Below are 20,089 nucleotides of genomic sequence, written 5' to 3' on the forward strand. Positions count from 1 at the left end.
CTCTACTCTGGGTTCCAGCCCAGGACCCTGTGGAATGCAGCTGTCTAGAGTGCCTCCTGGAACAGCTGTGCAACAACTATAACTCCTTGGACTACTTCCCCATGGCCTCCTCCCAACACCTACTTTATCCTCACCATAGGACCTTCCTCCTGGTGTCTGATAATGCTTGTACTCTTCTGTCCTCCAACAGTCCGCGTTCTCACTCTCAACTCCTAGCACCTCTTGCTCCCAGCTACTTACATGTGCACCACAAACTGAAGTGAGCTCCTTTTTAAACCCACGTGCCCTGATTAGCCTGCCTTAATTGATTCTAGCAGCTTCTTGATTGGCTGCAAGTGTTCTAATCAGCCTGTCTGTCTTAATTGTCTCCAGAAGGTTCCTGATTGTTCTGGAACCTTCCCTGTTACCTTACCCAGGGGAAAGGGACCTACTTAACCTGGGGCTAATATATCTGCCTTCTATTCCTCTCCTGTAGCCATCTGGCCCGACCCTGTCACACAGGCTTTACAGTTTCCTGCCTACATCATGTTATTTCCAGCAAGCCAGACTGCCTAACCAGGCCAGCTTCTGAGCTTTGCATTTCCCTGAGAAGTTCTAAGCAGTTGTAACTGCCAACAGTTGTAAGTTACCACACAGCCCTTTCCAAGCAAGCACATTTAATCTTAAGGTGAAACCCAACATCTTTACTTCTGAGGGGTTGGAAGTTTGGTGGCTGAACACTACAGACAGAGATTATTATATGATTTGTAAGCAAGGTAAAGATTTGTAAGCAATCTGAATGAGCTCTCCCCTGACAGCTAGTGATGAGCCAGTGGTGGGTGGAAAGGCTTCAGGACCATACTGGACACCTACTCTGCCTACGTATCCAGCAGAGAGGTCGGCTAAAAGAGCACCCTGGAGTACGGCGACGATGGCTACCAGTCATACTGCACTGTCTGCTGCCAAAAGGCAATGAGCTGCTGCTGTGTAGCAATGCAGTACCACATCTGCCAGCACCCAGGAGACGTACGGTGACGGTGAGCTGAGCAGGCTCCATGCTTGCCGTGGTATGGCGTCTGCGTGGGTAACCCAGGAAAAAAGGCGCAAAACGATTGTCTGCCGTTGCTTTCACAGAGGGAGGGAGGGAAGGGGGGGCCTGACGATATGTACCCAGAACCACCCGCGACAATGTTTTTGCCCCATCAGACATTGGGATTTCTACCCAGAATTCAAATGGGCAGCGGAGACTGCGGGAACTGTGGGATAGCTACCCACAGTGCAACGCTCCGAAAGTCGATGGTTGCCTCGGTACTGTGGACACACTCCACTGACTACATGCACTTAGAGCATTTGTGTGGGGACACGCACAATCGACTGTATAAAAACACTTTCTAAAAACCGACTTCTATAAATTGGACCTAATTTTGTAGTGTAGACATGGCCTCAGTAGTTGCTGCTCCCTTCCCTTCCCTCACCAAACAGTACACCCCTTTCCCCTCATCTTAAGATCTCCTGTGAGTAAGAGTTCAACCCTCCTTTCTTCCTACCCATTCCACCCTATAATTTTCCAATCATTTGTTCTTCCATCTCCCCATCTCCTCCCCAGTACCACACGCACCCTGTACCCTAGACTGTCGTCACTATATTGCCCCTCCCAATCTGGGTTTTGGTTGACTGGCATGGGCTGCCAATCTGGGTCTTAGTCACATGGTGCATGGCAATCATCTGGTTTTCAGTCACACAGCACATGCCCCAATCTCAGTCAGAGGGTGGGTGCTATCCTTCTAGATCTCAGTTGTAGAGTGCATGCTATCCGTCTGGGATTTGATTGCATGGCACGTGTCACCTATCTGGGTCTCAGTCACATGGCATGTTCCACCTGGCTGAGAAAGTGCAATAACAACCTTTATGGTATGCAGTGCTATCGTAGCCATATTGGTCCCAGGATATTGATCTGAAAAAAAGCACCGTGTAAGCTCAAAAGTTTGTCTCTCTCACCAACAGAAGTGGGTCCAGCTATTACCGCACCCCCCCCCGGTCTCTGTAACAGCTTTATTAACATTACAGCTCAGGAAGTTGCCAGTTCACACATGGATCGCATATGCAACTTGTCTGTTTCCTGGCTCAATGTGTTTCCAGAGTAACCATTTTGTTTCTAATTTGTATTTGACAAGGAAATAAAGCTTTCAACCACGGGAACTTTCTCTCCTCCTGGGCCTGAGGGGGTCCCCCAACGCAAACGGGCAGCTGTTATCTGCCTGGGCATCACCCACGTGCCTGAGGCCTGGACTTTGGGACTGCAGTTACCCAGATGGCGGCTCAAACCCAAGGCCACACACCCTACCACTGAGCCCCGAGGAGCCACAGGCCCCGGGGGTGCCCCGAGCCCCAGGGCGGGCGTGTGCCACCAAGTCAGCCCGGGACCGCAGGGGCCCGGGGGGGAGGCGGTCAGGTGCTGGCAGGCAGGAGGGGATGGGGGTCTGGGGGGGGCTAGGCGGGAGGTGGCGGAGGTTCCGGCGCCCTGTGCGCGTGAGGGGGGCGGGGCGGACTCGGCGGGACTCGGGGGGGGGGCGGACCGGACCGGAAGTTGCCCTTCCCCAGAGCGGGAGCTTGCCTCGCTCGCTCGCCTCAGACGTGCCGCGCCGCCTTCCCTGCCACCGGCGCAGTCCAGCGCAGTGGCCGGGCCTCCGGGCGAACGGAAAGTACGTAAGTGGCTTTGCGAATGGGGACTGTCGCGGTCCGGCGGGCGCGGCCAGTGGAGGGAGGCCCGGTGCCGGGGGGCGGGGTGAGGTGCACCGGGAGCTGGGTGTAGCGCGGTGAGTGGCGGGGCCGGTGGAGGAGGCTGGCCAGGAGCTGGGGGCACCGGGGGGGGGGCGGTATGACTAGAGGGTGGAGGTGACGGGGGGCACTGGGGGGGGACGGTATGACTAGAGGGTGGAGGTGACGGGGGGCACTGGGGGGGGGACGGTATGACTAGAGGGTGGGGGCACCGGGGGGCACTATGACTAGTGGGTGGAGGTGGCGGGGGGCACCGGGGGGCACTATGACTAGTGGGTGGAGGTGGCGGGGGGCACCGGCGGGGCACTATGACTATAGGGTGCGGGCACCGGGGGGGGCGGTATGATTAGAGGGTGGAGGTGGCAGGGGGCACCGGGGGGGCGGTATGACTAGTGGGTGGTGGCGGCGGGGGGCACCGGGGGGGCGGTATGACTAGTGGGTGGTGGCGGCGGGGGGCACCGGGGGGGCGGTATGACTAGTGGGTGGTGGCGGCGGGGGGCACCGGGGGGGCGGTATGACTAGTGGGTGGTGGCGGCGGGGGGCACCGGGGGGGCGGTATGACTAGTGGGTGGTGGCGGCGGGGGGCACCGGGGGGGCGGTATGACTAGTGGGTGGTGGCGGCGGGGGGCACCGGGGGGGCGGTATGACTAGTTGGTGGAGGTGGCGGGGGGCACGAGGGGGGCGGTATGACTAGAGGGTGGAGGTGGCGGGGGGCACGGGGGGGGGCGGTATGACTAGAGGGTGGAGGTGACGGGGGGCACGGGGGGGGGCGGTATGACTAGAGGGTGGAGGTGACGGGGGGCACGGGGGGGGCGGTATGACTAGAGGGTGGAGGTGACGGGGGGCACGGGGGGGGCGGTATGACTAGAGGGTGGAGGTGACGGGGGGCACGGGGGGGGGCGGTATGACTAGAGGATGGAGGTGGCGGGGGGCACGGGGGGGCGGTATGACTAGAGGGTGGAGGTGGCGGGGGGCACCGGGGGGGGGCGGTATGACTAGAGGGTGGAGGTGGCGGGGGGCAGCGGGGGGGGTCGGTATGACTAGAGGGTGGAGGTGGGGGGGGCACCGAGGGGGGGCGGTATGACTAGAGGGTGGGGGCTGCTGGTGTGCATCCAGGGTGTGTGTGTGTGTGGAGAATGCCAGGACCTGTGGGTATGGGGGTGCGGCGGGTGCTAGACGATCTCTCAGCCGGCTGCGGGGTGTATTGGGGTGACTTCGTGCCCCAGGCCCCCTCCAGTGGTGAATCTCACAATCTCATTTGCCGCTTCCCAGTCCGGCTAGGCTGACTGTCCTATCCTGGCTGCTCCCGGACCCCGCTGGGACAAGCCGGCACTGCTGCAGCGACAGCAAGACTCCTGTGCTGGGAAGGGAAGAGGAGCCTGCCCTGGATTGGGATTGGTTAGCTGAACCTGCTCCTGGGTTGTTTTTCTTGGGACAAGGAGGTGTGCTCCTCTGTCAGACAGATGGAGGAGGGAAATAGAGACAGAGGAGGAGGGACTCTCTTACTACCATGGTGAAGGCTGCTGTGGGACACTGAATTGCCACGTGCCGCCTGGTCCCATAAGCAGAGCAGTTGCCAACTCTTGTACACAGGCCTGTGGCTGTTGCATGTCATCCTAAGATAATGGTTTATAGAGAAAACTGTTCCAGATCCCTGACCTGTACTAGGGAAGGCTCCTGTACCCGTAGTGGGGAGAGGGGTGGCTAACCTGTTGACTTCAGCAGAACTTTCTTAAGCATCTTTAGCAGAGTGACATTAACATGACTAGTCTGTTTCCTTGTTCCTATTCAGCCTGTGGGCAGCAGCCAAGTATCAGTTTTACTCTGCTGTTGCTTTGGAAAGCTGTGAGTAGCAAAGGCAAACTTTTTGGAGTTATGCTTGGTAGAGGAAGGTGTGAAAAAAGGAGTCCGGGCTTTGGGGTAAAATAACAGCCATCCTTACAATTTCAGCAGTCAGTTTGGGCAGAGCATTAGTGAGTCTAACCCCTGCTGCTGTGGGGATGGGACCCCAGGGTGTGGAAGAAGAGGGCCCCTTTTCTCTTCCAGCAGCTTGAGGGGCGAACTTCAAACTTATGATACGTAATAGGCTGAAGCTGACTTTAAAATAATTAAAAAACAAGGCCCAGAAGCAGCATCCTGAAAGATTTTTCCAGTACACGTCCTGAAAGCTGAGGTGATGCACCTGAACCTCATTGGTGCGTCCCATTAATGTTTTGTATTTGCTCCTGGCAATGGGGCTTAGTCCTCTGAATAGGAGATAAACTGTTCAAGCATTTATACCAGGTGACATTCCTGTGACACTTAACAGTTGTTCCAAGGTTTTAGTGTAATGCTCAGTGATAAGACTGTTGCAGTTGCATAATCTATCTCCACAAAAAGAAATAATAGGCTCAAATTAGTACAGCTTCTGCAAGAATAAATTGTGTGCCTCTAACCTGCTCACTGTTTGAAAGCAGTAATGTAATAGTAAATAAAGATGATCCAATGGATGTACTTACAAATTACTTGAATCACAGATTTTTTTTGAAAATCCCAGTAAGAGATCAAGTTTAAAAATATGTTATGAAATGAGGGGTTTAGTCTTATTTTAGATAAGAAATGGTTACGATGTAGGATTAAAATGTGTTGCCATAAACACTTGTCCCAGCCTGAACTCTCCTTCCCCCAGAAAAACTCAGGCTATAAATTACAATACTGTAGTCCAGCTTCTGTCCTTTCTCTAGTTTTATTTTGGTTGCACTGATCTGCAAAGAAACTGTGTCCAGTTTTGGGCCCCGCACTACAAGAAGGATGTGGATAAATTGGAGAGAGTCCAGCGAAGGGCAACAAGAATGATTAGGGGTCTGGAACGCATGACTTATGAGGAGAGGCTGAGGGAACTGGGATTGTTTAGTCTGCAGAAGAGAAGAATGAGGGCGGATTTGATAGCTGGTTTCAACTACCTGAGAGGTGGTTCCAAAGAGGATGGTTCTAGACTGTTCTCAGTGGTAGAAGAGGACAGGACAAGGAGTAATGGTCTCAAGTTGCAGTGGGGGAGGTTTAGGTTGGATATTAGGAAAAACTTTTTCACTAGGAGGGTGGTGAAACACTGGAATGCGTTACCTAGGGAGGTGGTAGAATCTCCTTCCTTAGAAGTTTTTAAGGTCAGGCTTGACAAAGCCCTGGCTGGGATGATTTAATTGGGGATTGATCCTGCTTTGAGCAGGGGATTGGACTAGATGACCTCCTGAGGTCCCTTCCAACCCTGATATTCTATTAAATGTTTTGAGTTAAATAATATTTTTATCTCTCTTCATATGTAATGTAACTCTCTTCTGTTGCATATGTTTTTTAAAAAAGACCAACGTAGTGTCCATACCTTATTCTTTGAAATTGAAATGAATTTTTATGTTTGTTCTGTTTCCTGCTGCACTATAATAGGTTTAAAAGAGACCCAGCAATGGTGTTTTTGATGACCAAGACCACTATTTTATAGGTGAGCACCAGCTCCTCTGTAGTTAAATAGAAAGGACTTCCCAGCCTTAACCAGGCCATTTTAGAAGAGTTGTCCTTTATCTGGATTAGCTTGAAATTTGGTGTGACTAATGGGGGTGCAAAATAGAGTTAGTGATCCGAATCTGGAGTCATTTGACCAAGGGATTCCTGAGATACAGCTTCTGGAAAAAAAAGCAGCTTGTTTTAAGATTGACAGATTCTAACAACTTTATATTTTGTACACACATTGAGGAGTGTATCAACTGATGGTTCTGATTGGGCCACAAAGGATCTCAGTCACCAAAGTCTTACCCCAGCTAGTGCATGGGACCCACTGTTATGTATTTCTTTGTACATAGTAAGTTGCAGAGCTTCTACTAATAGGCCAGGCTTCTGTACCTGATATGGACTGGCCACAAAGCTTCCTTCTCAACGTGGGAGACACCAGATGTGTTCGCTGTAAGATCCTTTAATAAAAAGAAAAGGAGTACTTGTGGCACCTTAGAGACTAACCAGTTTATTTGAGCATGAGCTTTCGTGAGCTACAGCTCACTTCATCGGATGCATAGCATATCGTGGAAACTGCAGAAGACATTATATACACACAGAGACCATGAAACAAAACTTCCTCCCACCCCACTCTCCTGCTGGTAACAGCTTATCTAAAGTGATCATCAAGTAGAGCCATTTCCAGCACAAATCCAGGTTCTCTCACCCTTCCCCCTCCCCCCCACACACACATACAAACTCACTCTCCTGCTGGTAATAGCCCATCCCTCTTTGAAACCTCTCTTTATAATGCGCATGATAATCAAGGTGGGTCATTTCCAGCACTAATCCAGGTTTTCTCACCCCACACCCCCCCCACACCCCCCTCCAAATACCACACACACAAACTCACTCTCCTGCTGGCAATAGCTTATCTTACAATGTGCACAGCAATAATCCAAGTTTAACCAGAATGTCTTGGGGGGGGTTTGTAGGAAAAAAACAAGGGGAGATAGGCTACCTTGCATAATGACTTAGCCACTCCCAGTCTCTATTCAAGCCCAAATTAATAGTATCCAATTTGCAAATGAATTCCAATTCAGCAGTTTCTCGCTGGAGTCTGGATTTGAAGTTTTTTTGCTTTAAGATAGAGACCCTCATGTCTGTGATTGCGTGACCAGAGAGATTGAAGTGTTCTCCGACTGGTTTATGAATGTTATAATTCTTGACATCTGATTTGTGTCCATTTATTCTTTTACGTAGAGACTGTCCAGTTTGACCAATGTACATGGCAGAGGGGCATTGCTGGCACATGATGGCATATATCACATTGGTGGATGTGCAGGTGAACGAGCCTCTGATAGTGTGGCTGATGTTGTTAGGCCCTGTGATGGTGTCCCCTGAATAGATATGTGGGCACAGTTGGCAACGGGCTTTGTTGCAAGGATAGGTTCCTGGGTTAGTGGTTCTGTTGTGTGGTATGTGGTTGTTGGTGAGTATTCGCTTCAGGTTGGGGGGCTGTCTGTAGGCAAGGACTGGCCTTTCTCCCAAGATTTGTGAGAGTGTTGGAATGTTGGAGTGTTGCATCCGATGAAGTGAGCTGTAGCTCACGAAAGCTCATGCTCAAATAAACTGGTTAGTCTCTAAGGTGCCACAAGTACTCCTTTTCTTTTTACGAATACAGACTAACACGGCTGTTACTCTGAAACCGATCCTTTAATACTCTCCCAGGTAGGGCTGAAGTTAACTTAGATAAGATGTTGCACACAGCGCCACCAGTGGCTGAACAATAGAATACAATTTAGCGTTCCATCACACCCACTACCCCTGTGGGGAAGCAATATTGAAAACGCTGTTATAGTGGACCACCAGACCTGCTGTAGCTTTAGACGAGCATTTATATTTCAGTGCTCTAAAATCTGTGTAGTTACTTGGCTCACTTTGAAATTTGGTGTAACTTGTGAGGGTGCTGGATAGTCCAAATTTGGGAACCTGTGACAAAGGGGTTTCCAAGATACAGTCCCTTCCAAACTGCTTTTCCTAAGGTTTACAGTTTACCAACATTTTTTGCCCAGACATGGGGAATCAAACCAGAGCTCTAACCCTGGCAACAGGGGTCTGTTGTTCAAGGATTACGCTCAACTGATGTTTGACAACCATTGGTCCCTTTGGTAGATCAGAATATTTGCCAAAAAGTTTAGTTCTTTAGCTGTAGAACATACTTAAAATAAGAAATTACACTGAGCATGTGCAGACAAAGGAGCCCAGGGAGTTTATAGCAAGGAGAGCTTCACTGCAGCTGGATAGCTCAAGGGGTTAAGAAGTAACCTTTGACCCTAGCTGGGCGGGTCAGGATCAGTTTATCTCCCCTAGTGCAGAAATCAGAAAAAGGTCTGAAGACTTTTTGCTACAATCTCTCTTGGGTTGTTTTTTTTTGGGGGGGGGGAAGAGAATGGGGAATGTAATCAAAGTATTGTTGAAGGGAAAAAAAATTAGTCATTCACTTACCTGCTGGAGGAGGAGGATTAGGTGGCAGTGCGGGAAATAGAGGGACTGGAGTGAGGAGAGAGAGGTAATGGGGATGGGAGAAGGTTTGGGAGGGTCAGGTGGAGGAGAGGGTGGGGGCACTTGGTCAGGGAACTTGGGGGTGAGTTGTAGGGGAACTGGGGGAGAAGAGGGACAGGTGCACCACAAATTCATTCCAATATCCTTCCCTCCTTTGTGTATGTGTCAAGATGGAGGGGGGTGGGGAGGGACTGAACCCTTCACCCTAACTTCATGTGTGTGCTGGGATTTGGGATGAGGGTCTGAGCCCATCTCTTTGCCCTCAGTGTGAGCCTGAATCTTGGAGGGAGGGAGGGAGGGAGGGGGCTCTTCCTTCTGGAGTCTGATCCCCCTCTCCCTGCACCCCAGGTGCGCCAGCATTTGGCAAAGCCCTGACCCTTTGGGTGCGGAGGTGAGAACAGGCATGCTAGGAGATGCACCAAGAAGACAGTGCTGTGGCTGCCTGTTCTCCACTCCTCACTGCATACTTGATGCACATTGTCAAAGTCAGATTCAGGACTCACATAATTTGTCAGACCACTCTGTTTATTAGCAGAGCGCTTTGCTAATGCACCCAGATGTGAGCCCCTCTCTGAGGCTCAAGATAAATTGGCTTTGGCTTAGCTGTATAAATAAGTTAACATAAGAGGCAAAAGAAAGCAGAAACTGACAAATATACATACATATCTTATTTGCATATTAATGTTTACTAATCTCCTAGCTCAGTAGGAGCTCTAAGTTAATTAGTTTGAGGATCCATTGTCTCACACTCCTTAATGTTTCTCTTCCTGACAACTATATTTCAATAAACCCTTCAAGTAGCATTTCTTTAATGAATTATAATTTCAATATAATTCATTCTACTTTCACAACATCATAGGTTTCTCATGCACTGGGGAGGGGGGATGGGCACACTCACTGAGATGAATTGAGTAGCTCACATGTCTCAGAGCTACTGTTTCAGGTTGCAGAGTAGCAGCTGTGTTAGTCTGTATCTGCAAAAAGAAAAGGAGTACTCGTGGCACCTTAGAGACTAACAAATTTATTTGAGCATAAGCTTTTGTGAGCTACAGCTCACTTCATGGGATGCATACAGTGGAAAATACTGTACTGGGAGTGGATGTGTCATTAAACAAAGTAAAACTGTTTCCTCTTGTTTATTTCCCCCCCCTACTGTTCTTGTCAACTGCTGGAAATGGCCCAGCTTGATTATCACTACAAAATATTATAGCTCACCTTTCCTGATCACTCTTGTTACAGTGTGTATGGTAACACCCATTGTTTCATGTTCTCAGTGTATATAAATCTCCCCACTGTATTTTCCACAGTATGCATCCGATGAAGTGAGCTGTAGCTCACGAAAGCTTATGCTCAAATAAATTTGTTAGTCTCTAAGGTGCCACAAGTCCTCCTTTTCTTGTTTCAGGTTTAGTCATTCAATGTTACAAATCAATGGTTATAATCTATTTAGGAAGGATTGAGTGGACAAAAGGGGAGGGGGAGCGGCACTCTATCAAAATGTCATTACCTGTTTGCAAGTTGCTGATTACACTCAAAATCGTTTTCTTCCAAGTTATGGATCAGTGTCCTCACAGATAAAGCACAAGATGGGGTATAAACTTGTGTCTGCTACAGACCTCTAAATCGCACTAGGGAACAGGGTCGGCTCCTTATGCATGTCTATATAATGAGTAGGGAACAAAAGTTGCATGACCAAGGGGGCACTTCAATTTGAGTGATGTATGCTGGAGGTTTCATGCTTCTAGTACTAAAGTACCCTTGGAATGTCTAAATATTATCGATGAGTTTCCTAACTCAGAATTCCCCTGTGTTGCAGGCCGATTTTTTTTTATGTCAGATCTCTTCATGACAAAGAAGAACTTATCACAGAACTAAAAATTAATGGTAATTTAGGTGCAAGTGATCATGACTTGATCACTTTTACAAGGTGCAAACAAAATAAAATCCAGCTCAGTGGTGTATATATATTTGGTGCTTTAAAGGGCCAATTTTACAAAGCTGAAAACAATTAAGAGCCAGATCAGCTGGGAGAAAGAACTTAATCAGAAAAATGTCAGTGATAATTGGGAATCATGGAATGCCCAAAAAGCTACAGTTCTCCATTGCTGACAATTTTTAAATCTAAAAATTCACATCACTGAAACGGTTATGATGACCTGCAATGCCAGTGTAAATACTGCTAGGTCGATGGAAGAATTCTTCCATCAACCTAGCTATCATCTCTCAAGGTGGGGAATTTACTACAGTGATGGAAAAATCCCTTCTATAGCTATGTAAAGAGTCTACACTGTGTTAGAGAGTTTATTCCTTCACTCTCCCACTTCCCTGGTCTTTCTCGCATGAACAGAGAGCAACAATACCCAAAGTCCGAAGGTGCAAACAGTTCGATGTTTATTGGGGTGAACTTCCAGCAAGCTTAAATCCAAGTTCCTTTTTCCTTATTTTCGAATCCCAACTTACTTCCTGTTTGCCCCTAATTTATATAGTAATATTCTTAGCTATACCTTAACCAATCATTCTACTGAAATTTACCTAACCAATCCTAACATATTGTAACATGATTAGCTAACCAATTATATCCCACCACCTTAATGAGTTTACACCCAGCAAAATTAATTCTACAGCAGACAGAAACAATCACAGAACCAGACAGAGACCATGCAAATAAACAATAGGAAAGTGGGAACTATAATGACAAAACAATACAGAAGTGAGGATTTCACAATTACATCTATAAAGACGTAAGGGTTTCCCAGCTATGTCTATTGATAAGTGAGTTCTTACCAGACAGAAAATTATCAACCTAAATTTCCTTTTACATCTTCTAGGCTCTTCCCTTTCTCTGTAGGTGATAGATCGGATCCCCTTGCTAACAGCCCCATATTGACTAGTTTGGAATGTGGGGATGTGACCGTACGCTTCCCAGTTTATGGCTGCCTCTGCTGCTTAGCCAAAGGCATTGGCCTAAGAACAGGGTCTCAGACTGTCACAGTGAGAGCAGGCCCTTAGAGATTCTTTCTTTCTTACTAGCTAAATGGTAAACATATACCTACACTCTTAGAGTATAGGCCTTTACAGGCAGGCCTGAATATCTATATCCTAACACTCCACGCCTTTTTTTCTTTTTTTTTCTTTTGGGATCCTCCTGCCCAGGTATCCCTGGAAAAGCATAAGACATATGGCGACACATTTCCTGATAGGGCCAGGCATCAAGGTGGAAGGTGTCGATGCTCCATCTGTCCCACTGCCCCTTGTGTAGTACACGTGCCCTGCACCTTCTCTCGTATGGGCATACTACACCTATTCCAGTTAGTGTTCCAGACTTCCCAGTATAGTGGGCCCGAGAAGGCTGGGTCTGGGTTGTCTAGTACACTGGGAGGGGGAAGGCTTACTACATTACTTATAGGTTATAATTAGTGGCTGTTCTCTATGGGGTTGTGCCCCCTTGATCATTTCCATATGCAACGTAACACAAATATAGTTAACAATACACCAGCTGCTGTGATAATCTGCAGCAACACTGAAAGTCCTGACCACTGCAGTATGGTCCAACATCCAGCCCTGGTGAGTATGGCTGACTGGGGTTGGGGAAATGAAGAGGGAATTGCTTGGTTGCATGATTCTAGTAGCATAGTGCAATGGCACTGAGCACTGGCACTTTTTTCCACAGGCGGTGGTGACTTTAGCTGATGTCTCGCTCCTGAGGGGAACAGAGGCAGAGAGAGCACAGCTGCTGGTGCTGTCCCAAAGCTGCCTGGGCCTGTAGGCTGTTAGTCTGTATACTGCAGTGGTGCTCGCTGAAGTTACCACTGGGTGGCATGGGAAAGTGTCCTACTGCAGAGGAAGAAATAAGGCAGCCTTCCCTACAAACCTTTGGCAGACGATTGCAGAGTATCTCTGTGAAAGTTTCATTGAGATCTCTCATGAGGTTAAGGGACATCCCTGTGTACACAAACAAACTGTTCCACATGCTTTCCACCCTCTTGGAACTCTAGAGAGGGGCGAAAAACAGATAGCAATTCTACCTTTGTTGGTTGTACCATTACCTCTTCTAGCACAAGTAAATTAATGAAAAGACAAAAGATGTACCCTGCTACTTTGGTGTTGCTATCCCTGTAATTGAAAATTTATCTACAGATGTACCCGAGGTTCCTTCCCCTACATCGAGCTTGAGTGGCGGGATTGGCTGGACTGTGGTAGAGGCAAAAACAGGTCCAGGCTCACAGTGCAGCTGAATACTCCAGTCACCTGTTGCTCATACTCCTTTGCTTTCTCATTCACCACCTCTTCCTCTCTGCTCACAGCAGAGACCTGTGACGTGGAGGTATCCGCAGTGTTGTTGGGGAGCTGGGGGTGTCTCTGCTGAGTATGGCATACAGTTCCTTGTAGCAGTGTCAGGTCTGCAGCTCGGCACCATATTGATCATTGGCTTCCCTGACCATCTGGTGTGCCTGGCATAACTCCCTGGCTTTCACGCAGCACTGCTACTGGTCCCTGTCACGACCCTTGTCCTGCATCCCTGAGCAATCTGCTCATAGAGATCTACATTTTTACAACTGGTTCGGAGCTGTGCCTGCACAGCCTCTCCTCCTCGCAGGCCCAGGAGATCCTATGTCTCCTGTCTGCTCCAGGCATCCTGCACTTAGGATGGAAGAATCCAATGCACCGCTACAGACTAGGGACCGAATGGCTAGGCAGCAGTTCTGCGGAAAAGGACCTAGGGGTGACAGTGGACGAGAAGCTGGATATGAGTCAGCAGTGTGCCCTTGTTGCCAAGAAGGCCAATGGCATTTTGGGATGTATAAGTAGGGGCATAGCTAGCAGATCGAGGGACGTGATCGTTCCCCTCTATTCGACACTGGTGAGGCCTCATCTGGAGTACTGTGTCCAGTTTTGGGCCCCACACTACAAGAAGGATGTGGATAAATTGGAGAGAGTCCAGCGAAGGGCGACAAAAATGATTAGGGGTCTAGAGCACATGACTTATGAGGAGAGGCTGAGGGAGCTGGGATTGTTTAGTCTGCAGAAGAGAAGAATGAGGGGGGATTTGATAGCTGCTTTCAACTACCTGAAAGGGGGTTCCAAAGAGGATGGCTCTAGACTGTTCTCAATGGTAGCAGATGACAGAACAAGGAGTAATGGTCTCAAGTTGCAATGGGGGAGGTTTAGATTGGATATTAGGAAAAACTTTTTCACTAAGAGGGTGGTGAAACACTGGAATGCGTTACCTAGGGAGGTGGTAGAATCTCCTTCCTTAGAGGTTTTTAAGGTCAGGCTTGACAAAGCCCTGGCTGGGATGATTTAACTGGGAATTGGTCCTGCTTCGAGCAGGGGGTTGGACTAGATGACCTTCTGGGGTCCCTTCCAACCCTGATATTCTATGATTCTATGTAGCCAGTATGGTCAGCTGGGTGGTTGCACTCAACAATGGAGAGCTGCTAGGTGTGCTGCCAAGCCAGGCAATCAGGAAAAGGAATTTCAAAAATTCACAGGGCTTTAAAGGGGAGGGCGTGGCTTCTGGTCTCTGTGACCCCTGGCAGTGGAGTTCACAATGGTGATCAGAGCAGTCAGTGTGGGGCATTGTGGGACAGCTGCTGCAGGACAGATAGGGTCGACATAAGTAATGCAAAAAGAAAAGGAGTACTTGTGGCACCTTAGAGACTAACCAGTTTATTTGAGCATGAGCTTTCGTGAGCTACAGCTCACTTCATCGGATGCATAGCATATCGTGGAAACTGCAGAAGACATTATATACACACAGAGACCATGAAACAAAACTTCCTCCCACCCCACTCCCCCGCTGGCAACAGCTTATCTAAAGTGATCATCAAGTAGAGCCATTTCCAGCACAAATCCAGGTTTTCTCACCCTTCCCCCCTCCCCCCCCCACACACATACAGACTCACTCTCCTGCTGGCAACAGCCCATCCCCCTTTGAAACCCCTCTTTATAATGCGCATGATAATCAAGGTGGGTCACCTCCAGCACTAATCCAGGTTTTCTCACCCCCCCCCCACAGCCCCCCCTCCAAAAACCACACACACAAACTCATTCTCCTGCTGGCAACAGCTCATCTTACAATGTGCACAGCAATAATCCAAGTTTAACCAGAACGTCTTGGGGGGGGTTTTGCAGGAAAAAAACAAGGGGAGACAGGCTACCTTGCATAATGACTTAGCCACTCCCAGTCTCTATTCAAGCCCAAATTAATAGTATCCAATTTGCAAATGAATTCCAATTCAGCAGTTTCTCGCTGGAGTCTGGATTTGAAGTTTTTTTGCTTTAAGATAGAGACCCTCATGTCTGTGATTGCGTGACCAGAGAGATTGAAGTGTTCTCCGACTGGTTTATGAATGTTATAATTCTTGACATCTGATTTGTGTCCATTTATTCTTTTACGTAGAGACTGTCCAGTTTGACCAATGTACATGGCAGAGGGGCATTGCTGGCACATGATGGCATATATCACATTGGTGGATGTGCAGGTGAACGAGCCTCTGATAGTGTGGCTGATGTTGTTAGGCCCTGTGATGGTGTCCCCTGAATAGATATGTGGGCACAGTTGGCAACGGGCTTTGTTGCAAGGATAGGTTCCTGGGCTAGTGGTTCTGTTGTGTGGTATGTGGTTGTTGGTGAGTATTCGCTTCAGGTTGGGGGGCTGTCTGTAGGCAAGGACTGGCCTTTCTCCCAAGATTTGTGAGAGTGTTGGGTCATCCTTCAGGATAGGTTGTAGATCCTTAATAATGCGTTGGAGGGGTTTTAGTTGGGGGCTGAAGGTGACGGCTAGTGGCGTTCTGTTATTTTCTTTGTTAGGCCTGTCCTGTAGTAGGTGACTTCTGGGAACTCTTCTGGCTCTATCAATCTGTTTCTTCACTTCCGCAGGTGGGTATTGTAGTTGTAAGAATGCTTGATAGAGATCTTGTAGGTGTTTGTCTCTGTCTGAGGGGTTGGAGCAAATGCGGTTGTATCGCAGAGCTTGGCTGTAGACGATGGATCGTGTGGTGTGGTCAGGGTGAAAGCTGGAGGCATGTAGGTAGGAATAGCGGTCAGTAGGTTTCCGGTATAGGGTGGTGTTGATGTGACCATCGTTTATTAGCACTGTAGTGTCCAGGAAGTGGATCTCTTGTGTGGACTGGACCAGGCTGAGGTTGATGGTGGGATGGAAATTGTTGAAATCATGGTGGAATTCCTCAAGGGCTTCTTTTCCATGGGTCCAGATGATGAAGATGTCATCAATATAGCGCAAGTAAAGTAGGGGCGTTAGGGGACGAGAGCTGAGGAAGCGTTGTTCTAAATCAGCCATAAAAATGTTGGCATACTGTGGGGCCATGCGGGTACCCATAGCAGTGCCGCTGATCTGAAGGTATACATTGTCCCCAAATGTAAAATAGTTATGGGTAAGGACAAAGTCACAAAGTTCAGCCACCAGGTTAGCCGTGACATTATCGGGGATAGTGTTCTTGATGGCTTGTAGTCCATCTTTGTGTGGAATGTTGGTGTAGAGGGCTTCTACATCTATAGTGGCCAGGATGGTGTTATCAGGAAGATCACCAATGGATTGTAGTTTCCTCAGGAAGTCAGTGGTGTCTCGAAGGTAGCTGGGAGTGCTGGTAGCGTAGGGCCTGAGGAGTGAGTCTACATAGCCGGACAATCCTGCTGTCAGGGTGCCAATGCCTGAGATGATGGGGCGCCCAGGATTTCCAGGTTTATGGATCTTGGGTAGTAGATAGAATATCCCAGGTCGGGGTTCCAGGGGTGTGTCTGTGCGGATTTGATCTTGTGCTTTTTCAGGAAGTTTCTTGAGCTGTAATGCTGCTTGAGCTGTAATGCTGTAGATGCTTTTGGTAACTCTCAGTGGGATCAGAGGGTAATGGCTTGTAGAAAGTGGTGTTGGAGAGCTGCCGAGCAGCCTCTTGTTCATATTCCGACCTATTCATGATGACAGCAGCACCTCCTTTGTCAGCCTTTTTGGTTATGATGTCAGAGTTGTAGTAACATACAACTCTGTAGTGTATGTAGTGACATAGTAACACTAACTCCCCGTGTGGCATACAGCCATAGTCGATGTACTAAGGTTGAGCACTCCCAGCTACCTTCGAGACACCACTGACTTCCTGAGGAAACTACAATCCATTGGTGATCTTCCTGATAACACCATCCTGGCCACTATGGATGCAGAAGCCCTCTACACCAACATTCCACACAAAGATGGACTACAAGCCATCAAGAACACTATCCCCGATAATGTCACGGCTAACCTGGTGGCTGAACTTTGTGACTTTGTCCTTACCCATAACTATTTTACATTTGGGGACAATGTATACCTTCAGATCAGCGGCACTGCTATGGGTACCCGCATGGCCCCACAGTATGCCAACATTTTTATGGCTGATTTAGAACAACGCTTCCTCAGCTCTCGTCCCCTAACGCCCCTACTTTACTTGCGCTATATTGATGACATCTTCATCATCTGGACCCATGGAAAAGAAGCCCTTGAGGAATTCCACCATGATTTCAACAATTTCCATCCCACCATCAACCTCAGCCTGGTCCAGTCCACACAAGAGATCCACTTCCTGGACACTACAGTGCTAATAAACGATGGTCACATCAACACCACCCTATACCGGAAACCTACTGACCGCTATTCCTACCTACATGCCTCCAGCTTTCACCCTGACCACACCACACGATCCATCGTCTACAGCCAAGCTCTGCGATACAACCGCATTTGCTCCAACCCCTCAGACAGAGACAAACACCTACAAGATCTCTATCAAGCATTCTTACAACTACAATACCCACCTGCGGAAGTGAAGAAACAGATTGATAGAGCCAGAAGAGTTCCCAGAAGTCACCTACTACAGGACAGGCCTAGCAAAGAAAATAACAGAACGCCACTAGCCGTCACCTTCAGCCCCCAACTAAAACCCCTCCAACGCATTATTAAGGATCTACAACCTATCGTGAAGGATGACCCAACACTCTCACAAATCTTGGGAGAAAGGCCAGTCCTTGCCTACAGACAGCCCCCCAACCTGAAGCGAATACTCACCAACAACCACATACCACACAACAGAACCACTAACCCAGGAACCTATCCTTGCAACAAAGCCCGTTGCCAACTGTGCCCACATATCTATTCAGGGGACACCATCACAGGGCCTAACAACATCAGCCACACTATCAGAGGCTCGTTCACCTGCACATCCACCAATGTGATATATGCCATCATGTGCCAGCAATGCCCCTCTGCCATGTACATTGGTCAAACTGGACAGTCTCTACGTAAAAGAATAAATGGACACAAATCAGATGTCAAGAATTATAACATTCATAAACCAGTCGGAGAACACTTCAATCTCTCTGGTCACGCAATCACAGACATGAGGGTCGCTATCTTAAAGCAAAAAAACTTCAAATCCAGACTCCAGCGAGAAACTGCTGAATTGGAATTCATTTGCAAATTGGATACTATTAATTTGGGCTTGAATAGAGACTGGGAGTGGCTAAGTCATTATGCAAGGTAGCCTGTCTCCCCTTGTTTTTTTCCTACAAACCCCCCCCAAGACATTCTGGTTAAACTTGGATTATTGCTGTGCACATTGTAAGATGAGCTGTTGCCAGCAGGAGAATGAGTTTGTGTGTGTGGTTTTTGGAGGGGGGGCTGTGTGTGTGGGGGGGGGGGGTGAGAAAACCTGGATTAGTGCTGGAGGTGACCCACCTTGATTATCATGCGCATTATAAAGAGGGGTTTCAAAGGGGGATGGGCTGTTGCCAGCAGGAGAGTGAGTTTGTATGTGTGTGTGGGGGTGGGGGGGGAAAGGGTGAGAAAACCTGGATTTGTGCTGGAAATGGCTCTACTTGATGATCACTTTAGATAAGCTGTTGCCAGCGGGGGAGTGGGGTGGGAGGAAGTTTTGTTTCATGGTCTCTGTGTGTATATAATGTCTTCTGCAGTTTCCACGATATGCTATGCATCCGATGAAGTGAGCTGTAGCTCACGAAAGCTCATGCTCAAATAAACTGGTTAGTCTCTAAGGTGCCACAAGTACTCCTTTTCTTGTTACTATGTCAGCATAACAGGGCACTTACAACAATGGGAGACCAATTTGATCGTAGACATGTAAGCTGCCTTGCATCAACCTGTGTAGTGTAGACAAGGCTTGCACAGCTGTCTAGGTGTTTGTGGGGTAGAGTTTGCCTTCCTCTGAAGACATGGGCATAGGATGGACTGGAGTTGTTATAACAATACACTCTCAACTGGAGATTGCCTGTGAAGAAGGTGTGCAAAAGGGACTGAATCAGTAAAATCTTGTTAGCGCCTTACTAATTGTCACCTCCCACTACTGATGATAAAGTGACCTGCTATAATTGGAAGACAAGTTATTGGTGCTCATGTTTGAGGGTGGCCAGAGTAAGACACTGATCCTAGCTATAAAACCCATGCCATTTGATCCTTCTCTTGGAATATTAACAAATTTGATACCTGAGTATGGACCTCAGTTTTTGATAGTCAGGTTTTCCTCTTAGAAAACTTTCATCTCTAGTATTTGTACTTTTCCAGCTACCTCCTCTACTGAATATGAGCACATCTCTAGGTGTTTATTTTGCTTTAGATAATCAAAGTTTATATAATGTGTTAACAAGGTTTGCTAAGAACTTTATTTCTGTCTTTATTTACTCATTCAACCAATGACTTGCTGTTTTATTGTTATTTTCCCAGACTGCAGGGATAGCTTCCTCCCCCTCTTCAAAGTTAACATACAGACTTAAAGGAAAACTGCACTGAAACAAATTTCAAAAGTCAGTCACAGAAATTCTCCTTATAAAAATCATCATCTTGGCAATCTGATATGGAGTTAAACCTATGTAATGTAGCTCCAAAGGGCTGTATTGTAGGTTCTGTCTATAAAAGAAACAAATTCTGGTTGATGGTGATTGAACCGCAACAGGTCACAAATAGCAAAAGTGATCGACAGCAGCATTTAATGTCTCTGTCTTTCCCGTGTTCACATGATGACCTGTATTCCCTTTTTCATTGTTGCAAGCGTTGCAGTCCCATGATCCAGAGCTCCCCCTATCAGATACTGACCAGACTGCTGTGAGGATATCCAAATACTGAATACTGGGTGTTTTAAACCTTCAGAGTCTGAGCATAGTCCAGGCACTGCCTTTGGCTTGGGGTCTGTAGGCACACCGTTGGGGTGCACATCTTCTGTCTGGCACCAACCTACTGGTAGCTGAGACCTCGTCGTCCAGATGCCTATCCCCTGGGACCAGTGCTGACTCCTCTTTAGCATAG

General features: G+C 48.1%; 1 protein-coding gene across 5 annotated transcripts in view; it reads left to right on the forward strand.

Moving 5' to 3' along the window:
* The first annotated feature begins 2,538 nt into the window (after positions 1-2,538).
* ALDH18A1 (aldehyde dehydrogenase 18 family member A1) overlaps positions 2,539-20,089 on the forward strand; it is a 122,952-nt gene continuing 105,401 nt past the window's right edge. For 2 of the 5 annotated variants that reach the window (XM_037904107.2, XM_043551153.1), the window contains exon 1: positions 2,539-2,681. The gene's annotated coding sequence lies outside the window, so the exon portion shown is untranslated. The other 3 variants (XM_043551155.1, XM_037904110.2, XM_043551152.1) reach the window with 3 other exon arrangements.

This window comes from Chelonia mydas, chromosome 7 (genome assembly GCF_015237465.2).
Source record: "Chelonia mydas isolate rCheMyd1 chromosome 7, rCheMyd1.pri.v2, whole genome shotgun sequence".
Lineage (NCBI taxonomy): Eukaryota > Metazoa > Chordata > Testudines > Cheloniidae > Chelonia > Chelonia mydas.